This window comes from Balaenoptera borealis, assembly GCF_965194805.1.
Source record: "Balaenoptera borealis genome assembly, chromosome: 18".
Classification (NCBI taxonomy): domain Eukaryota; kingdom Metazoa; phylum Chordata; class Mammalia; order Artiodactyla; family Balaenopteridae; genus Balaenoptera; species Balaenoptera borealis.
This window is the reverse complement of record NC_138877.1, coordinates 79,538,543-79,557,440: the sequence shown is the minus strand read 5'-3', so window position 1 is coordinate 79,557,440 and position 18,898 is coordinate 79,538,543.

Sequence of the window (18,898 nt, the reverse complement as noted above, 5' to 3'; positions counted from 1 at the left end):
AGAGTGCACTCGTGTATAGCCCTGAGCTGTGTCCACCCGCCTCAGGACCTCCAGCCTGTCCCACTTCCTCCCATCACCTTTGCCTCCCCCCAAACCAGGGGCTGCCCTGGCCTGGAGCGCCAACCCTCACGTCTCTGTTTTCACCAAGACAGTTCAGGGTGTTACAGAGGCAGCCCTGGTGTTACTGAGGTCACCAAGCAGCCAGGCGGCGAGGGGGCACTGGGTGTGTCATCTGACTAGTCCCAGGACGGCCTGCACAGCCCCAGCTGCTGACACACGCTACCCTTCCCAGTGGCCCTCCTGCTAGAGCAGCAGCTCTACTCCTGCCTCCGGTTTAAACCTCTGCCCTGACAGGACAGACAAAGAGAACAGCTCAGGCACCGGCTGTCCCTGCAGGGGTGCTCAGTTAACACGGAGCTACCTAACCCGGCTAATAACTTAACCCAGTTTACTACACAACCAGCTGACTACCTAACCCCCTTCACTGCTTAACCCACCTTACTACTTAGCCCAACTATCTAACCCAGCTGACCACATTTGTTAGCTACTACCTAACCCAGCTAACTACTTAACCCAGCTGACTACTGAACCAGCTCACTATCTGCCCAGCTAACTACCTACCCATCTGACCGCTTGCCCAGTTGACTACTTAGCCCAGATGACTACCTACCCATCTGTGTACCTACCCTGCTAACTACCTACCCACCTGACTACCTACCCACCTGACTACCTACCCACCTGACCACCTGCCCAGCTGACCACCTGCCCAGCTGACCACCTGCCCATCTGACCACCTACCCAGCTGACTACCTACCCAGCTGACTACCTGCCCATCTGACTACCTGCCCAGCTGACTACCTGCCCAGCTGACCACCTGCCCAGCTCCTTTAAACCAGCGGCCCCCCCGGTGAGGGCTCTGCTTGCCACAGGGGGCTGTCTGTCCAGCACCCCCGTGCTCGGCGCCCACCTTAGAGAGCGACCCGGCTGCGCTGTGGACTCGAGGACCAGCCGTGGGAGCCACGCCGACCCCGTAAGCGATCCCAGGGGGGTGTCCGTCCTCACGCCCCTGAGGTCTCTCTTCGGCTGGTGTGAGTTCGCCCAGCTAATTTTCCGTGTCCCTCTTTCCCCGTTACTTACCGATGGAAGGTCTCCCGAAAGGAGGGCCGTCCTTGTCCCTGCTCACTTGTTTATCCAGGCGGCCATTTCCATCGGCGCGGCTCTCACACATGCTACTCTGTGGGTTAGGCCCCATCACCACGCATTCGCTGCTCACAGGGTCCCATCTGTGGCCACCGGCAGTGCCTCCAGGGTGTGCCCTGTGTCTGTGACACGCTCTTACTTCTCTAATTAACTAAATTCCGGAGCGTTTCCTGGCTTTCTGGCCCCACTAGATGTTCCGGGCTCGCCTCACTGTTTTCCCTGCCCCTGCAGAGTGCTGAATCAGCCGCTCTTCCGAGGACCTGGGCCCCACTCAAAGGGGAGGTTAAAGGCGTAATTGGAAACGCTGAAAGGACGTTCTAATAGGAAAATTGACACGCTGGTCGAGCCCAAGGGCAACCTCTCCGCCCAGGTTGCTGCCGGGGGTCCTCCAGGCCAGCCGGCTGGGCAGAGGCTGGTCCGGTTTGGGGACGATGCGTGCGCCCCCGGCCACCTCCGCGGGGGCTCCACAGCGGCCTGGGGGGAGGGTGTGGCCCTGCAGAAGGAAGGGGCAGGCAGCCCGCAGGCTCCGGCAGGCCCCGTGGGCCCACGGCCACCCCCACGTCCCGGGGGGGCAGAGCGGGGCCTGCTCCCAGAGTCTGGGGCACCCTCGGCTCTCGGGTGCCCTGGGTGAGTCCAGAACACACAGCCACTTGCCTGAAAGGAGACCCTGACGCTGGGGGTGTGAAAACGTTCCTCCTGAGGAAAGCCCAGCTGACCTCCCCTGCCCGACACCAGCTCCCCGAGACCCAGGCTCCTTCCCCCGACAAGGAGGAACGCTTATGAGCACCTCAGACGGATGACCCGTTTGGTCCTCATGTAAAACGTCTGGAACAGGGACTGCCATTAGCTCTGCTTTGCAGGTGACAGACTGGGTCACAGAGAGGTCAGCACCCTGGCCCGGGCCACACAGCACATATAAGGCAACCTGGACTCCAGACTGAGAGGTCAGTCAGGGCCTGACCACCGCCTTCCTACAGGGGCTAGGACTTGCGCTTGTTCCCGATTCACAGCTGGGGAAACTGAGGCAGCCTCAAGGCTTCTCACCGAGGGGCTATGGAGGCCCTGGTCTGGCACGCCCACAGGTGTGTCCCCACCCCCGTTCTGGGCGTTGCACCCTGTCACGGGGACCACGAGCACAGGGCAGGGGCTGGCCCCCCCGGGCTCAGGAAGGCCCCGCTCTAAGCTGAGTTTCCAGAAGGGAAGGGGGTAGCAGGTGAGGGCCGTTGGGAAGGGGTGCTGAGCAGTGGGGACGGCTGAGCTAAGATGTGGAGACGGGAGAGGAGAGCACCTTTCCTGGAACATAAAGTGCAGGGTGGGCTACGTAGATACCCTGTCTGGCAGTGACCCCCTGCCCCGAACCCCAGGACCAGTGGGTACGTCGCCTCACTGGTGAAAAGAACTTGGCAGATGGGATTAAGGTGGGGTTCCTGCGACGGGAGACTGTCCCAGGGTATCCAGGTGGGCCCGGTCTACACACCGGGTCCTGGTCAGGGGGAGGTCGGGGCCCAGAGACAGGCGAGGCTGGGAGATGCTGCACTGCTGGATTTGGACTCGGAGGCCGGGCCTCCGATGCTGGCAGGGGAGGCCGGCCTTCACGGAGCATCTGGTGGACACAACCTTGCGGCCCGCGAGGCCCAGTGAGGCCACGGCTGACCCCCAGCTCCAGGTGGGAAGGCGCTGTGTCGGCAGGATCTTGAACTGCGAAGCCTGTGGTCATTTACTGAGCAGCCAGAGGCCCCTCGCCCGCGGCTGCTGCAGTCACCTGGGGACCCGCTTCTCTACTAGGAGTCTGCACGGAGGCCGGGGCCGCAGTCCGAGCCAGGACCCTGCAGCCTGCCCGGCGGCTCGGGGCTGTGACACGCAGACATCTGGCCTCGGCCTGGACATGCACGGGCTCAGCGGGCAGCGGGGCCAGAGCCCAGGACCGGGGGTCCGTATCACCCCCTGACCCTTGCTGCTCGGAACCCGCAATCGCCCCCAGCCGGTCCCTGACGGGCCTGCACTTCCTGGCACTTAAGTCATGTCTGTCTTTTCTAATGCTGGGCTCTTGAAAAACCCTTTGAACTTGATGAAAACCTATTGTGCGTGGACATCTTTTCTGCCAGTGCTGAGGAACTTCACGCTGGCCGGAATCCTGCCTTTCACCAGCTCAGTCCTACACAGCCCTGCTGGATTTTAAGATGCTATTCATTTGTGCATATTTCCTGCAGCACCAGGCTTTTTCGACTGTGATCACAGTTTGCGAAGTTGCTGGGTTTTAGCCGACATCTGGCGCTGGGCCTGGCATGGGGGAGGCTCATGGCTGCTTCCCCTCTTACAAAGCATTGGTGCAGCCCCCTCTGTTCCCGGCATTTCTCCAGGGCCCGGGGGGATGGGGGGGGTTGGGAAAACACACACCCCGGCCTCCAGCAGCTCACAGCCCAACCAGGAGCCCCGGAGCCTACGACGCAGTTTACACCAAACGGTGGTTGCCACAGCAACAGAACACAGGATGCCCGGTGGCCGGCAGCCCCCAGTTTGGCTGCTGAGAGACAGCTGTCAGGGGGACCAGGCTACCAATCCTTTTCCCCACTAAAGAGGAAAAAGCTGGATTTTCTGCGAGATTTAAGAGGACAATCCAACAAAAGCAAGGGCTGGGGAGTCAGGCGGCAGCTGGGCCAAAGGCCAGCCACCCAAGGCTCTGTTTGTTCTGGCCTCAGCCAGGGCCCCACTTCACAGCAGGGGGACAGCGGCCAAACTTTTATTGGTTAAATAGCACATGGGGGCCAAGTCTGCTAGGAGAAAAAACAATGGCCTGGGGCCAAAGGAGGCTTTGGGGAGCTGTTTTCCACTTTTCCTCCAAGCAGCTGGAGGTCCGGGGGCGAAGGCATCACGGGGCATCACGCCTGCGGGACCAGGTCCTGACCCGGGAGTCGAGACCCCAGGGAGGCGAGGAGGACAGGCCCCCCGCCCTCGTGCCCAGGATCTCGGGCAAGACTGAGGGGGGTTTGACGTCAGAAGGAGAGGGAAGAACCGCTGGCTCCTTTGAGCGGGGGAGAGGAGAACGGGCGAGCTGGGCCCCAGGCCTGCCCCCAGGACGCTTCCCCACAGCCTGGGCCGCTACCCTGGGCCGCACCGCCCCTCACTCTGCCCAGGGCCGGGTGACCCGCGTCCCACTGTAGGATGTGGGTCCCCTTCTTGTACATTCCCTCCTGGTGGCTGCAGGAGACCTTCAACCAGGGCACCTAGCAGGTGCCACCACGTCACCAACTGGTCAGTACTTCACGAGTGACCCATCAGGAGCCGTGAGTTTGACTGCGTCATCCGAGGCCGGGGCGCTGTGCAGAGGGGGCAGGCCCACGGCCAGGGTCTTGTGACAAGCGGGCCCAGGTGCTGTGACAGGAGGGCGGATCCAGACCCGGGCACTGCAGCCAGAGGCGGGCCGGGTCGGCGAGGCCCCAGGAGGTGGTGCTGGACGTGCTCGGGGCTGCCCAGGATCTGGCTGGAATGCCAGGCTGGCCCCGGCTTGCAGGCAGGCGGGCAGGAGCCTCCCGCGAGCTGTGGGGAGGGCTGGACGGGGTGGTGGATGAAAACATCTGAAGGCAGAGCCCGCTGCACGTCCAAGGCGCCCAGCCTACGGTCCCAGGGCCACGCTGGCCTTCCCGGGCAGAGCCCAGAGCCAGATGGGCAGGAGGGTCTGACCCTGGGCCGTCTAGTCACATTTTTTGTTTTTTGTTTTTTTTAGTTTTTTAGGTTTGGTTTGGTTTGGTTTTGGCTGTGCCACAAAGCATATGGGATCTTAGTTCCCCAACAAGGGGTTGAACCTGTGTCCCCTGTAGTGGAAGCACAGAGTCCTAACCACTGGACCGCCAGGGAAGTCCCCTAATTATGTTTTTTAAAGTATTTCTTCCTTGGGTATAACTGTATTGAATTAAAATTAAAGTGCAATAAACTGTAGGTACCTGAAGTGTGTAATTTGATAGGTCTGGGCGTGTGTTTGGGCCCAGAAACCATCACCGTTTCCATCACCCCGAAGGGTGGCAGCTCAGCCCCTCCAGCCCATCCCCAGAAGCCAGCCATCCACCTCTGGGCAAAACAGACTAGTTTTCAGGTTATGAATTTTATATGATCGGAACCACACACGTGGGCTTCTTTCACTCAGCATCATGATTTTGAGACACATCCATCATCACACATATTTTCTTCTTTTTATTGCTGAATAGCCCTGAGTTGTATGGCACCATGATCTGTGTGTGTTCACCAGGTGACAGACATGTGGTTTGTTCATGTTTTACTGATTCCAAAGGAAGCTTCATGTTCACACCTTGGTGTGGACATATGTTTTTCTTTCTTGGGTAAACATCTCGGGGTGGGATGGTTGTAGAGTTGTGTATGTTTCTGTGATTTATCTTTTCTTTTTCTTAATGGTGTCTTTTTAAGAGCACGAGTTTTTAATTTCAGTGAAGTCCAACTGATCCATTTTTAAAATTGTTTCGTGCTTTTTGTGTTCTAAGAAATCTTTGCCTACTCCAAGCAAAAGATCTTTCTCCTGTGTTTCCTTGCAGAAGTTTTATAGTTTTAGAATTTACATTTACCAGTAAATTTTGAATCAAAATTTAAAATTTTGAATTATTTGTGTGCATGTGTGTTGTATGAGATAAGGGTCAATGTTTTTCTCCCCATAAGGATGTTCAGCGGATCCAACACTATTTGTTAGAAAAACTTTCTTTTCCCATTGAGTCGTCTTGGCACATTTGTTGAAAATTGATTTACCATATATGGTAGGTCTATTTCTTTTTAAAAGCAGATTTTTGGAAGGAAAATTCGTGACTCTTTCTTCTAAATTTGATCCATGTCCTACCACTCCCCACATTTGACTCACCTCCATCCATTGTTTGCCTCGAAGTTTCCTAAAAAGTTAAACACAGATCTGCCTCATGACTCAGCAATTGCACTCCTGGGTTATCCTGGAGAAATAAAAATTTACATTCACACAAAACCTGTACAGAAATGTTCACAGCAGCTTAACTGTGTTAGCTAAAGCCTGGAAACACCCAGGGGTCCTTCCGGGTTAAAAGAGCCTTGGTCCATCCTGGAAGGAAGCATATTCCAATTACACAATGCTCCTGAAATGACAAATTATCACGATGGAGAAGAAACCAGGGGTTGGGGAAGAACAGCACAAAGGAGTCCTCTGTGGGGACCAAGGAGTTTTGTGTCCTGAACGTGGTTGTGGAATCTACATGTCACAGAATCCCTGCATGAGGACACACCCGAAGGAAAATGTGAACCTGCAAAAATCAGCCCAACCGAGGGAGCTCCATAGTCTAGTTAACTGTGCTGTGCCAACATCCAGCTCCTGGTTTTGATGATTTACGATCGTTATGTAAGTTTCCACCACTTGGGGACTCCAAGGGGTGGGTACGTGGGACCTCTCGGTACTGTTTTGCAACTCCTTGTGAAGCTGTAATTCATTCAAAAGACAAAGTTAGAAATACAAAGACTTAGAAATAAATTTGACAAAAGATACACACACATGACCCATACACCAGGAATGTAAAAACATTGCTGAGAGAGATTAAAGGAGACCTAAGTAAATAAAGAAGCACTGACTTCATGGAGTGGAAGACTCAATACTATTAGAATCATCAAGATGACAATCTCCCCAAATTAATCTGTAGAATCAACACAATCCCAGCCAAAATCCTAACAGGTTTTTCGGTAGAAATTCAAATTCAAGCTAATTCTAAAATTTGTACAGAAATGCACAAGACTTAAAGTAACCAGAGCAAGCATGAAAAAGAATAAGGTTGGAGAATTTATATTACGTGATCCCAAGATTATCTTAAGCAACAGTAATCAAGACTGACATGTCATGGTTATAACAGACCAACACATCATCAGGACAAAACAGATTCCAGAAACAAACCTACTCAGATGCGGTCAGTTGACTTTGACAAGGTGCTGAGGCAATTCGCAGGAAAAGAATAATCTTCCCAGAAATGACACTGGATCATCTGGACATTCATGTGCAACAGAACAAAGCAAAGAAAACTCCTCAAAACCCTTGGCTCACTCCAAAAAAATTATACAAAATTCACCTGAAATTAACAAATTTCAAAAATTAACATAAAAGAGATCTTAGATCTAAATGTATGAGCTAAAACAATGAAACTTCTAGAAGAAATATATGACAAAATCATAGCGACCTTCCCTTTGGGAAAGATTTCTTAAATACGACACAAAAGTTTAAACTATGTGGAAATTATCAATAAATTAAATTTCATCAATCTTGAATTTTTCCCTTCAAGAGACACCAAAGAAAATGAAAAGGCAAGCAATAGAGTGGGAGAAAATATTTGCAAAACATACATCCAACAAAAGGCTTTTATCTAGAACACATAAAGAAGTCTTACAACTCAAAAATAAGAGGACAAACAATCCAAATTAAAAATGGGCAAAAGATTTGAACAAACACTTCACCAAAGAAGATATATGGAAGGCAAAGAAGCACAAAACAGGCACCGAACATCTTTAGGGAAATGCAAATTAAAACCATAACTAAACACCACTACAAACCCACTAGGATGGTGAAAATTAAAAAGACTGACAGCCAAGCGGAGGTGAGGGCGTGGGACGCCTGGGTTCCGTAGACAGCAGGCAGGGGTGTAAGACAGAAAAACCCTCTTGGAAAATAGTTTGGCAGTTTCTTAAAAAAATTAAACCCAGACATTCCATTTCTAGGTTTGTCCACACAAGGACTGGTGCATGAATATCCATTACAGCTTTTAATAGCCAAAATCTGGAAGCCACCCAATTGTCCACTAAAGGGTGAGTGGATAAATTAAGCCATCCACACAGCGGAAAGCTACCCAGCACTAACAAGGAATGACTGATTGGGTGCTCAGCGTGAACAAGGTCAGGCCGTAACTACAGACATACGTATAATTCCATTCATAGAAAAATCCAAAACATGCAAATTAACCTATAGTGACGGAAAGGTTAGTGATCCCCCCGGCAAGAGGAGCAGGAAGGGCAGGGGGACTCTGGGGTGACAGATGCGTTCGTGATTGTCTTGATTATGGTGATGATTTTACGGGTGTGTCTGGATGTCAAAACTTACCAAGGTGTGCATCTTACATATGTGCACTTTATGTCAGATATAGCTCAAAAAAGATGAAAAGTGAACAGAAACCCACAACGAACGGCGTCCTGTTGTGATGGGAGGGATTTAGGTCAGTAGAAGGAAGAATCCTTCAAAAGAGGCCGTGGGTCTCCGGGGACAATGACACGACCGCACTCCGCGAGTCCTGCTCGGGTGCCATTGGAGGACGAGCAGTGGATGCCGGTCACACGGGTGACCCGTGGGTTACTCCTGGGAAGCGACATAGAAGTGACAGAACAGCCGCGATCTCGATCTCTGTCTTGGAGTGCTCTGCAGTTTACAAAGAACATTCCTCACCCCACCTAAGGGGCTCCTGGCAACCCCCTCCTGCTCCTCCCCTCCACCGCCCCTCCCAGAACAGAGGCCTGCACCCCGCCTCGCCTGGACAGCTTCAGGCCGCAAACTGCGCTCCACCCGCACGATGGAGTTCTGTCCAACACAGGAGCTACTGATGGAATAAAATTATTGTTAAGGCAGGACAAGTAGATTTAACATAAAAGTTTCCCTGCCCTTGAGCCACTGGCCCTGCCCTTCAGTGTGCATTGCGCACGCGCATTGCACACGCGCATTGCACACGCGCATTGCACGTTCGCTAGAGCCCCTTAGAAGACGCAGGAACGCCTGCTCTCCAAAAAAAACAGAGCAAGTTCCTCCTGGCGCCAGCAAGGTGACTCCTTAGGAGATAACATTCCTTCCTCAATCCTCTAAGGGCCACGGTGACCCACTGCTCGCCTTGGTAGACGATGTTCACTGTCAATGTGTGACTTTGACGTAAGACGCTTTGTCTCAAAAACGTATCTAACTGTGCTTCGATCTCAGCCAGGCAGAACAGTCCTCAGAGCTTCTGAAAGACTGTCTCCTGGGTTATAATCCTCAGGTTGGCTCAGATAAATGTTTCCATTTCTTTTTTAGATTGGCTACTGATTAATGTTTCTCATCAACGTTACAAAGTGAGTCTCATAGACGTAATGTTCAAGGGAAAAGCCAGACTTTTCCCTTGAACATTACTTTTCCCTTGAACGTTCTTCAAAGAATGCAGTTTGATTCCATCCTTGTGAAGGCTCAGGACGGCCAAGGATTCCTTTTCGGCCTGACAGTCGGTCCTGTAAATCCATTTTGCTGACGCGACGCCCCAGCCTGCCAGGGGCAGCCCACCTCCGCCCGCCGGGCTGTGCTGCTCCCGGACGGGCCTCTGGCGGGACCTCAGGCAGACCCCGCCGCGCCTTGCCCCCTCCCAGGGTCACAGCCTGGGGCACAGGGGCAGCGGGAGCTGTGAGCTGCCGGCTACCCGGGGTTGTGCTGGCCGCAGACGCGGGAGCAGGGAGGGAGGGGCAGCTGCGGGGACGGCAGAGGCAGGTAGCCGGGGGAGGGCGGGGGGCGGAGCCCGAGGGCCTGGAGGCCCCAGCATCTCTGCGGGCGGCCGCGGTGGGACTTGAACCCTCTCGCTTGGCTGAGCCGGAGGCTGCGTCTGGTGGTTGGAGCTCTTCCATCCTGCTAGTACGGCCAGGGCTTAGATTCCTCTGACCTCGGCCTAAATCCCAGCCTCCCAAGGTAGGGCCCTGGACTTCTCCCTAACCAAACACTGCCTTCTCTTTGGCATGAAGCCCTTTCCTGTCCTGGAGCGAACGGGGGCGGGGTGGGGGGGACGGTGACCTGGCGAGTGCGACATCCAACACCAGCATCAGAGGTCGTGGAGCGAAGTGGACCAGGACCCCTCGTGGGCAGCGAGGTGTTAGGGCTCCTGAGGGAAGAGTGTTCCTGGCACGCGGCTGATGGGAGCTCACAAGTGCTTCCTGGGGTGGCGGCCCCGCCGGGGTGGGGGCAGCCCTCTTGTTCACATTCACAGGTGAGGAGGCCCAGGGCCCGCTGCGGTCTCCCCGGCCTCCTCCCTCCCCAGCACCATGGGTCTCTGTTCCAGGCGCCACCCTCAGCTCCGGCCTCAGTTCTCACCCAGGCCCGCTCCCCCTCTGCTCCACAGATGGACAGACCCCCCCCCGGCCGCTCCCCCTGCACAAACCTCCTTCCCTGGCTCAGTCCCCTGAAAGAGCCCTTGGAAACAACCCCCCCTCCCCCGCAGGTGACCCCTGCTCCAAGCATCCTTCTGGCTGGGAAGACGTGATACACAGTCAGCACTTAAAAGGATAAACAGAAATTCCAATTCCCTTTCCACTGCTCGGGGCCACGTCTGGAGTGAAGGTTTCACAACATCTGGAGGAACACAGTGCTTCCTGTTCCAGGAACCTCCAGAGTTTTGTGGGTTTTACCGCAGAGTTGAGCATCCTTTTACCAGGAAAACGGGTCTGTGTGAACACGACGGCAGGGGAGTCCCCCAGGCCAGGACGCGGGCTCTGGGACACTCGCTGGGGACTCAGCCCAGGAAGCTGACAAAGCTGGACGTGGAAGTGGTCCGAGCAGCGGGGCCATGCAGTGCCACTCGCCACGAAGCAAGGGCCGAGGGCCGGTGCCCACGGGGCTGTTGGCTGGTGTCGGTGTGTGGTGCTGAGCTTGGCCTCAGGGGCTGGAAACTCTGGCAAATGCAGATGTGACCAAATCTTCTGAGTCATTGCGGTCATTATTGCGTGTCTCCCTGGAGAAGGAATGGCCGCTGGGTACGCATGCTCTCCCAAAAGCTGGGTGACCATCCTGCCTCAGGAGGGCCACCTGGGGGTGAGGGACGGGTGGAGGGCTTCCTCCCAGGCAGGCCTCCCGGGGGTCGGGGGAGGGACGGGGAGAAGGCCCAGCGCTTGTCCTGGAATCTAAGTCCCAGACTTAAGAAATCCGGACCCAGGGAGGGAAGGAGGGTGCAGGTGGGTGGAGCGGGGAGGCAGGTCTGGGGGAAGCACGGCCGGGGGCGGCGCTCTGTCCCGTGGGCCTGGCCGTGGGGTTGTCGGCCGGAGGCCCGCTTCCGTCTCTCAGCTTTGACAGAGGGCAGCCAGCAGCTGCCTCCATGGCCCAGTCAAGGGCTCAACGGCCTCCTTGTGGAGTGAAGCCCCCGGGGGCACTTTAACCCACAGGTGAAGGGGGCAGTGTTTTGTCCAGTGTGACATAAGAGCCAAGCTCTGACCCTGCCCCAAGGTCGAAGGCCGTTGGGTAGAGACAGCCAGATGCTTTTCAGATCCGGGGACAGACTCAAAAGGCAGTATCTGCAACAACCTCGACCTCTGGGGCCGATCTGGTCCCTGAGGGCCCTGATGTGGCAGCAGAACAGGAACAGGGGCTGAAAGGGGAAGCAAATGTAAAGTGGTTTGATGTATAAACTGAAATAATCTCAATAACCTTCCATCACGATGGAAAGACGGGGGTCACTCATAAATGGAACTATTTTAAAGTGTACAATCCGGTGCCATTTAGGGCACAACGGCTGTAACCACCACTTCTCCCTAGTTCTAAACATTTTTCAAAACACTCACCCCAGAAAAATACCCGCAAACCATTAAGTGATCCCTGCACCCCGCCACTTGCCAGCCCCAGGCAACCACCAGTCTGCATCCTGTCTCTAAGGATTTGCCTCTCCTGGACATTTCATGTAAAAGGAAGCCTACAGTTTGTGACCTTCGTGTCTAACATCTTTCACTGAGCATAATGTTTTCCGGGTTCATACAAGGTGTACAATTTGCCACTGAGCATCTGGTCCTGCGCTTTTCTTTGCCGGGAGGTCTCTGATTACTGATTCTATCTCTACTTTGTATAGGTCTGTTGAGATTTTCTATTTCTTCTTTAGTCAATGTTGGTAATTTGTGTTTCTAGAATCTGTCTTTTTCATCTGGATTATCACATTCGTCAGTATACTGTTACTCCTAGTATTATTCTCTTATAATTCTTTTACCTTCTGTATGGTTGGTAGTAAAGTACCCACTTTCATTTCTGTTTTTAGTAATTTATGTATTCTCTCTTTTTTTCTTAGTCAGTGTAGCTAATTTCTGGACTCTTGGTCAGAGTTTATCACTTTTGTTGATCTTTTCAAAGAACCAACTTTAGTTTTGTTGATTCTGTTGTTTTGTACTCTTACGTCATTCATCTCTGCTCTAATTATTTCATTATTTCCTCCTTTCTGCTGGCTTTGGGTTTAGTTAGCTCTTCTTTTTCTAGTTCCTTAAGGTGTACAGTTCGGTTGTTGATTTGAGATCTATTTTTTTGGTGAAAGAAATATTTTATTGAGTTATAATTGACATATAACATTATATTGGTTTCAGGTGTATAACATAATGAGTCATATATATTTGTATATATTGAGAAATGGTCGCCACCATAAGCCTAGTGAACATTCATCACCAAACGTAGTTACAAAATTCTTTTTCTTGTGATGAGAACTTTTAAGTTTCACTCTCTTAGCAACTTTCAAATATGCAATACAGTATTATTAACTACAGTCACCATGCTGTAATACATCCCCATGACTTATGTATTTTATAACTGGAAGTTTGTAACTTTTGGCCCTCTTCACACATTTTGCCCACCCCACCTCTGTATCCGTCAGCTTCTTTTTCTAGAGATTCCGCGTACGAGTGAGATCAGACGGTGTTTGTCTGACTTCTTTCACTTAGGCATAACACCTCAAGGTCCATCTATGTTGTTGCAGATGATAAGTTTTCATTCTTTTCATGGCTCAATAATATTCCATTGTACAGAGGGTCCCTGATTTAACGATGGTTCGACTTATGATTTTTCTACCTTATGATGGTGTGAAAGCCATGCACATTCCGTAGAAACGGTGCTTCGAATTTTGGATTTTGATCTTTTCCTGGGCTGGCGATGAGGCTCTCGTGATGCTGGGCAAAGGTGGCAGCCGCAGCTCCCAGTCAGCCCCAAGGTCGTGAGGTAAACAACCGATAGACACTTCTTTCTACCCATTCTGTTTTTCACTTTTAGTACAGTATTCAATAAATTATATGAGATATTCAACACTTTATTATAAAATAGGCTTTGTGTTAGTTGATTTTGCCCAACTGTAGGCTAATGTAAGCGTTCTGACCATGTTTAAGGTAGGCCAGTCTAAGCTATGGTGTAGTTAGGTGTACTAAATGCATTTTCGACTTAACAATATTTTCAACTCAGGATGGGTTTATTGGGACATAACCCCCACTGTAAGTCGAGGAAGAGCTGTAAATACACACACACACACACACACACACACACTGCATTTCTTTATCCATTCATCTATTGATGGACATTTAGGTTGTTTTCACGTATTGGCTATTTTAAATATGCTGCGATGAACATGGTGTTTCTTTCAAATTAATTTTATTTTTTAAATGTAGGTATTTACAGCTATAAATTTCCCTCTGAGCACTGTTTTTGCGGCATCCCATAAGTTTTGCTATATTGTGTTTCCATTTTCATTCTTCTCTAAGTATTTTCTTAGATAAATTTTCTAATTTCCGTAGTGATTTCTTCTTTGATCCATTGTTTGTTTGAGTATGTTATTTCTATGTATTTGCAAATATTTCTGCTTTCCTTCTGATATTGATTTCTAGTTTCATTCTGTTGTGATGAGAGAAGATATTGTGTATGAGTTCAATTTTTTAAAAAATGTACTGAGAATCGTTTTGTGGCCTAACATGCGGTCTTTCCTGAGGACTAACTATTTCACGTGCAGAATGTGTGTTCTGCTGGTTTTCTGAGTGTTCTTTATAGTCTGGTCTAACTGATTTACAGTGTGGTTGAAGTCCTCTATTTCCTTCTTGATCCTTTTTTGATGTTCTATTACTGAAAGTGAGGACATAATACTCTTTTTCATCTATTTAATAAATGCTTGTTCATCAAATAGTTATCAACCCAGTAAATGAACTCACAGTGAGTTCCATGTATGGTCAATGCAACATTCAGAGACCAACTACTGATTCATTTATGTAGCAATACCTGTTGTTGCCCACAGTATATTGTGCAGGAAATATAAAAATGGATGACCTATTGCTCAGGCTAGTTGGGTAGAGACCTGTCTACCGGTAACCATACAACAAGGAATAAGATCCCGAGTGCTGTCAAGGGAGCTGCCGGTAACTAGCACTGCGGGCTTAAAGAACTTTCAAACCCAAGCGGGGTATCGTTTATTTGGCCGTGGCCAGATTCAGCTGAGGACGCGGAGGCCTGCACGGGCCTCGAGGATGGCCTCCGCACCGGTAAGAAGGAGACAGTGCGTGGGGTGTGCCAGCTGCACAGGGAAAGGCAGCCAAGGGGGCAGAAAGCCTGGCCCAGGCCCCAGCTGCTCCCACTTGCTCTTGGCCACTCAGCATCTTCCCAGAGCGAGAGACAAAGAAAACCCCGGAAGCAGTTCCGGATGACTGCAGGCTTCCTGGGGACAGCAGCTTGTCCCTGATCAGAGCTGCCCGCTCTGGACTCAAGACGGCTGGGGATGTGGGCGGGCGGCAGGGCTGTCACACTCGGCAGAAGTGGAAGCACAACTGGCACGCGTGTCCTCCGAGGGGCTCTCCACTGACTCGGGGCCCCTCTCTGCCATTCATTGGACGCACTGCTGCTCGGTCTCCTTGGCTCCCCGATCTCCCGGCTTCAGAGCTGGGCCCATCTTTAGTTCCCCACCCCCACCGGCAGCGGGGAGGGCAGCAAGCCACGGGCCTCCAAGTCCTGGTCGCACCTGATTCACGGTCAGCGAGCATCTTCGTCATGTGGATGGAGACGTGCGCTTGGACAAATGGTGGGTTGTAACTGCAGAGCCACTTAGAGTCGGGGTGGGTGAGTAATGACAGCAGGAAGAACCCCAGGAAGAGAGAGCCCAGTGTCCCTGAAGGAATTAGGGGTGTTAATCCTGCCAGCATCCATTTAGGAAATTAGCCCTTTCACTGCTCCCAGGAGTGGCCACCAGAGGCTGTGAAAGAATTCATTTGTTTCCCACATGTTAGTAACTCGCCTCCGGAGAACCCAGTTCCTGATCGTCAGAGCAAGTTCGATAAGATGTTCTGAACTTGACTGGAGAAGATAGGCTGAAATTACATACTTATTTCATGACGAATCTTAAGAAAAGCCTCTAAGCCCATTTTAAGACCTTTAGAAGGAAATCTGCTGGACGTACCTCTGTGGGGCCTGGGGCACAGCGCCCGGGGTGCAGGGGTCTGCACCTGCTCTCACGACTTGTCCCTGCGCCGGGAGCCATGCAGGCCCTGGGGTGGGCCTCCCACTCGGAACAGCTGTGAGACTGACTCAAAACCTTATCCAGGAAAGAGTGAAAGAAAACACACAACCACTTTTGCAAGTTGCTGCTGTGGACTGAATTGTGTCCCCCAGGTTCATACATGGAAGCCCTGGCCCACAATGTGATGGGATTTGGAGGTGATCAGATGAGGTCGTGAGGGTGGAACCCCCATGACGGGATTAGTCCTTGACGAGAAGAGGAGGAGACCAGAGCTCACGCTCTCTCCCAGATGAGGACACAGGAAGAGGCCCTCGGAGGAACCAAACCTGCCGGCCCCTTGATCTTGGACATCCAGCCTCCCCCCAGCAGGGGTTGGGGGGCACCCTGTTACACAGCCCAAACTGCCCGAGACCCTTGCTAACCCCTGAGCGGTACGTGTGGTGTCACTGCCCTCAGAGGGTCATGCAAGTCCCTGTGCCAGCACAAGTGGGATCCGATTAAGCCCAATGCGCGGAGAGAACCAGAGTCAGGACCCAGTGCTCATGACCTCGGGGTGGAGGGCGCTCAGTAAAATGATCTGTCGTACAGTTTCCAGCCAAATTTCACCTATAGCTTTCCAAAAATGCCAGACTAAGAAATAAAACAAATAACTGAGAGAGGATTCCCACTTCACAAATGGAGAAATTAGAACTTCCTAAGAGTAAGCAATTTGTTTTAAAAAAAAGAGAAACACTATTTTGGTTACGAATCTAAGACTACTTTTCAAAGGAATTCCCTCAAGCTACTTGCTGATGACGGTGATGATGGTGGACGTGCTTTCTCAGCCAGCAGGTATGTCACGTTTATTGAGTCAGACAGATTGGGCTCAATTCTTAACTCCTTGAAAGATTACTTTTGACTTTGAAATCAGTTCTTTGAACTTCAAACTTTGAAATTATGAGTCAAGTTGTGAAGAGAGAATAAAGGTGTTTTCTGGCATTCAAGTTTTCAGAATATTTACCTCTGCCCATCACTTTTTTTAAAGAAAATTACTTGGGGATGTGCTCCAGAAAAGTGAAGGAAAAAAATAAAGAAAGAGAAAGGCCTGGGATCCACAGAATAGTGGCTCCAACTCAGAAAAACTGTGAAGGGAAGTTTGAAAATGACAACTGTGCTTCAGGTCAAGAGAACAACCAGCTCTGATGGAGCAGAACGACATCTGGCTCCAGAGGGAAAGAACTAAGGGTCACTTGAGACAGTGGTGAAGGAGAATAAAAGCTATATTAAAGGAATATGAAGAAACATGAGAATACGTTTTAAGAAAAGAATGTTAAAACCGTCAGGGTGGACATAGCAGGCGGACAGCGTTTACAGAAGGAAAAGTAATGCTAGTGCTTCTTGGCTCAGCAGAAAATATTTACATTGTCATGAAAATGGAAATGTTATTTATGGACTTAACTAAAAATATCGATATAATTATAGTGGGAGTATGGGAGTGGGAGAGGTGGAGCTAAAACATTATCACAGCAGAAAACAAGCAGATATTGTCTAAAAGTGAGAAATCAAGAAATAAAAATGGAAGCATATGATTTAGTGATAGAACTGTCAGTTCCAGGTAAGCGTTTTGGTCCTGTTTTACTTTACACTGTGATTGTGCTCTGTATACAATTACTTTAATGAAAACACAATGCCCACCTGGCAAGTCTGTGCTGAAGAGGAGTGAGGGGCCCTACACGGGTCATCCAAAATCACAAAGGAAACCAGAAATCAGCACATATTTGCAAAAAATATGACACAAAAGACTCATAGTTATATTACAGATGTCACCTCTACTAAAGGACTTACGTGCAAAATCACCGTGGAACGTACAGCGGGCCTGCGTGTGAGAACCAGGGCCTACAAATGAATCACACGTTGAGCACGAGATTGTTGCCAGCGACCAAGGAAGTGCAGGTAAAACCAGGCACTGCTCTACTTCCATTCAATGATTTAAAGTGTGAACTCAGGGCCAGGAACTGAGGTGCAAAGTGAAGCAGGAGATGACGGGAAAGTGAGTCTTCTTCCCAGTCTGGGAAAGCAGGTTGACAAGATGTACAGAGGAATACAAAAGATTCGTGCCTTTTGACCCATCAAACCCATAGGGAACTAACTTAAAGGACAAATTATAAAGCTATACGTATGCAAACAGAAAACAATCCAAAATGGCTACCAATAGACAATTCAGTAAATCAAGGCGTATCTATTTTAAGGCTTATTATCATTGACAACTGGTAACATGTACATTTGTAAAGATATTATACTTACAAAATACCTTATCTGGAGAAAATCAGAACACTAGTGTATGAGCAATATTGAAATTGTGTAAATATATGTGTACATATGATTAAATGTGCAAGAAACAAGGAGAACTCAAAATATGTAAGGCTGGATAAAAAAAAAAAGCAACATGCTGTCTTTCAGTATTTGAATAATAAAATAAAATTATCTTCTTTATTGACTTGTAGAAGGTTAAAGCTGACAGTTCATTCATCTTGTCAATAACCCCATTTTTTAGAAGGGGAAACATGTGGCTCCGACCACAAATGACTGAGCCATAGTGAAAAGTCACAGCTGCAATTCAATGCCTGCCCAACTCACCAAGCACAGAAAACACAACCACCTCCAGCCTCCTCAGCTGAGATCAGGCTTCTGCCTCTGGAGCTTTACGGTCCTGCTCATTAAAGCCTCACCCACTTTTAATAGTTGTCAGAAAATGTCACCTCCTGCAGCGAAAACCGAACTTTAACTGTGTCACCCTCTGGGTTGGGACAGCGGCAGGGTGGAGGTAGTGGAGGGGGCCTGCAGATGGGGGCCTCCTCTAACCACGGGGCCTTCCCCTGCCCCTGCCCCCTCTTTGCAGCGGGGTGACACCCCAAGAACAGGGGAATGGACAGATGGGTGGACGGGGCGGACAGGGGTTGTGGCCTCCAGCCTGTGGTCCCCGTTCCTTCCTCTGTCTCCCTCGGGCCCCACACCTGCATCACCCCACGTCTCCCTTGCATGGGGAGAAACCCAGCACCTTACTACCACCTAGTAGTTGGTTAGTACGTATCTGTTGGGTGAAATTCCACATCCAGCCAAGAATAAAGACAGCAACAAAATTTCAAGTGGATTTTCCTCCCTAAGCTGGTCCTCTCTCGGTGAGCTCCATCTGCAGGCTGGCTGACTGCTGGCCCCGAGTGGTGGTGGTCCCACGAAAGTGGCCACACAGGGACCCTCGCAGATGGCGGCTGAGCAGCGGGCTGTCCCAGCAGGGCTGCAGGAGGAGCCCGCGGGTCTTCCTGGAGGAGGTGGCCGAGGGGGTGGAGGGAGGTTCACACTGCATTTGGAAAATGGTTTTCTAAAAAAGCAGTAAAAACTAAAGGAGGAAACCTCTCATGTCCATAATTTAAAGTGTAATTAGATACAGCCTTTTCTTAAGCCGCCTTTTTACACAACTTTGCGCTTCT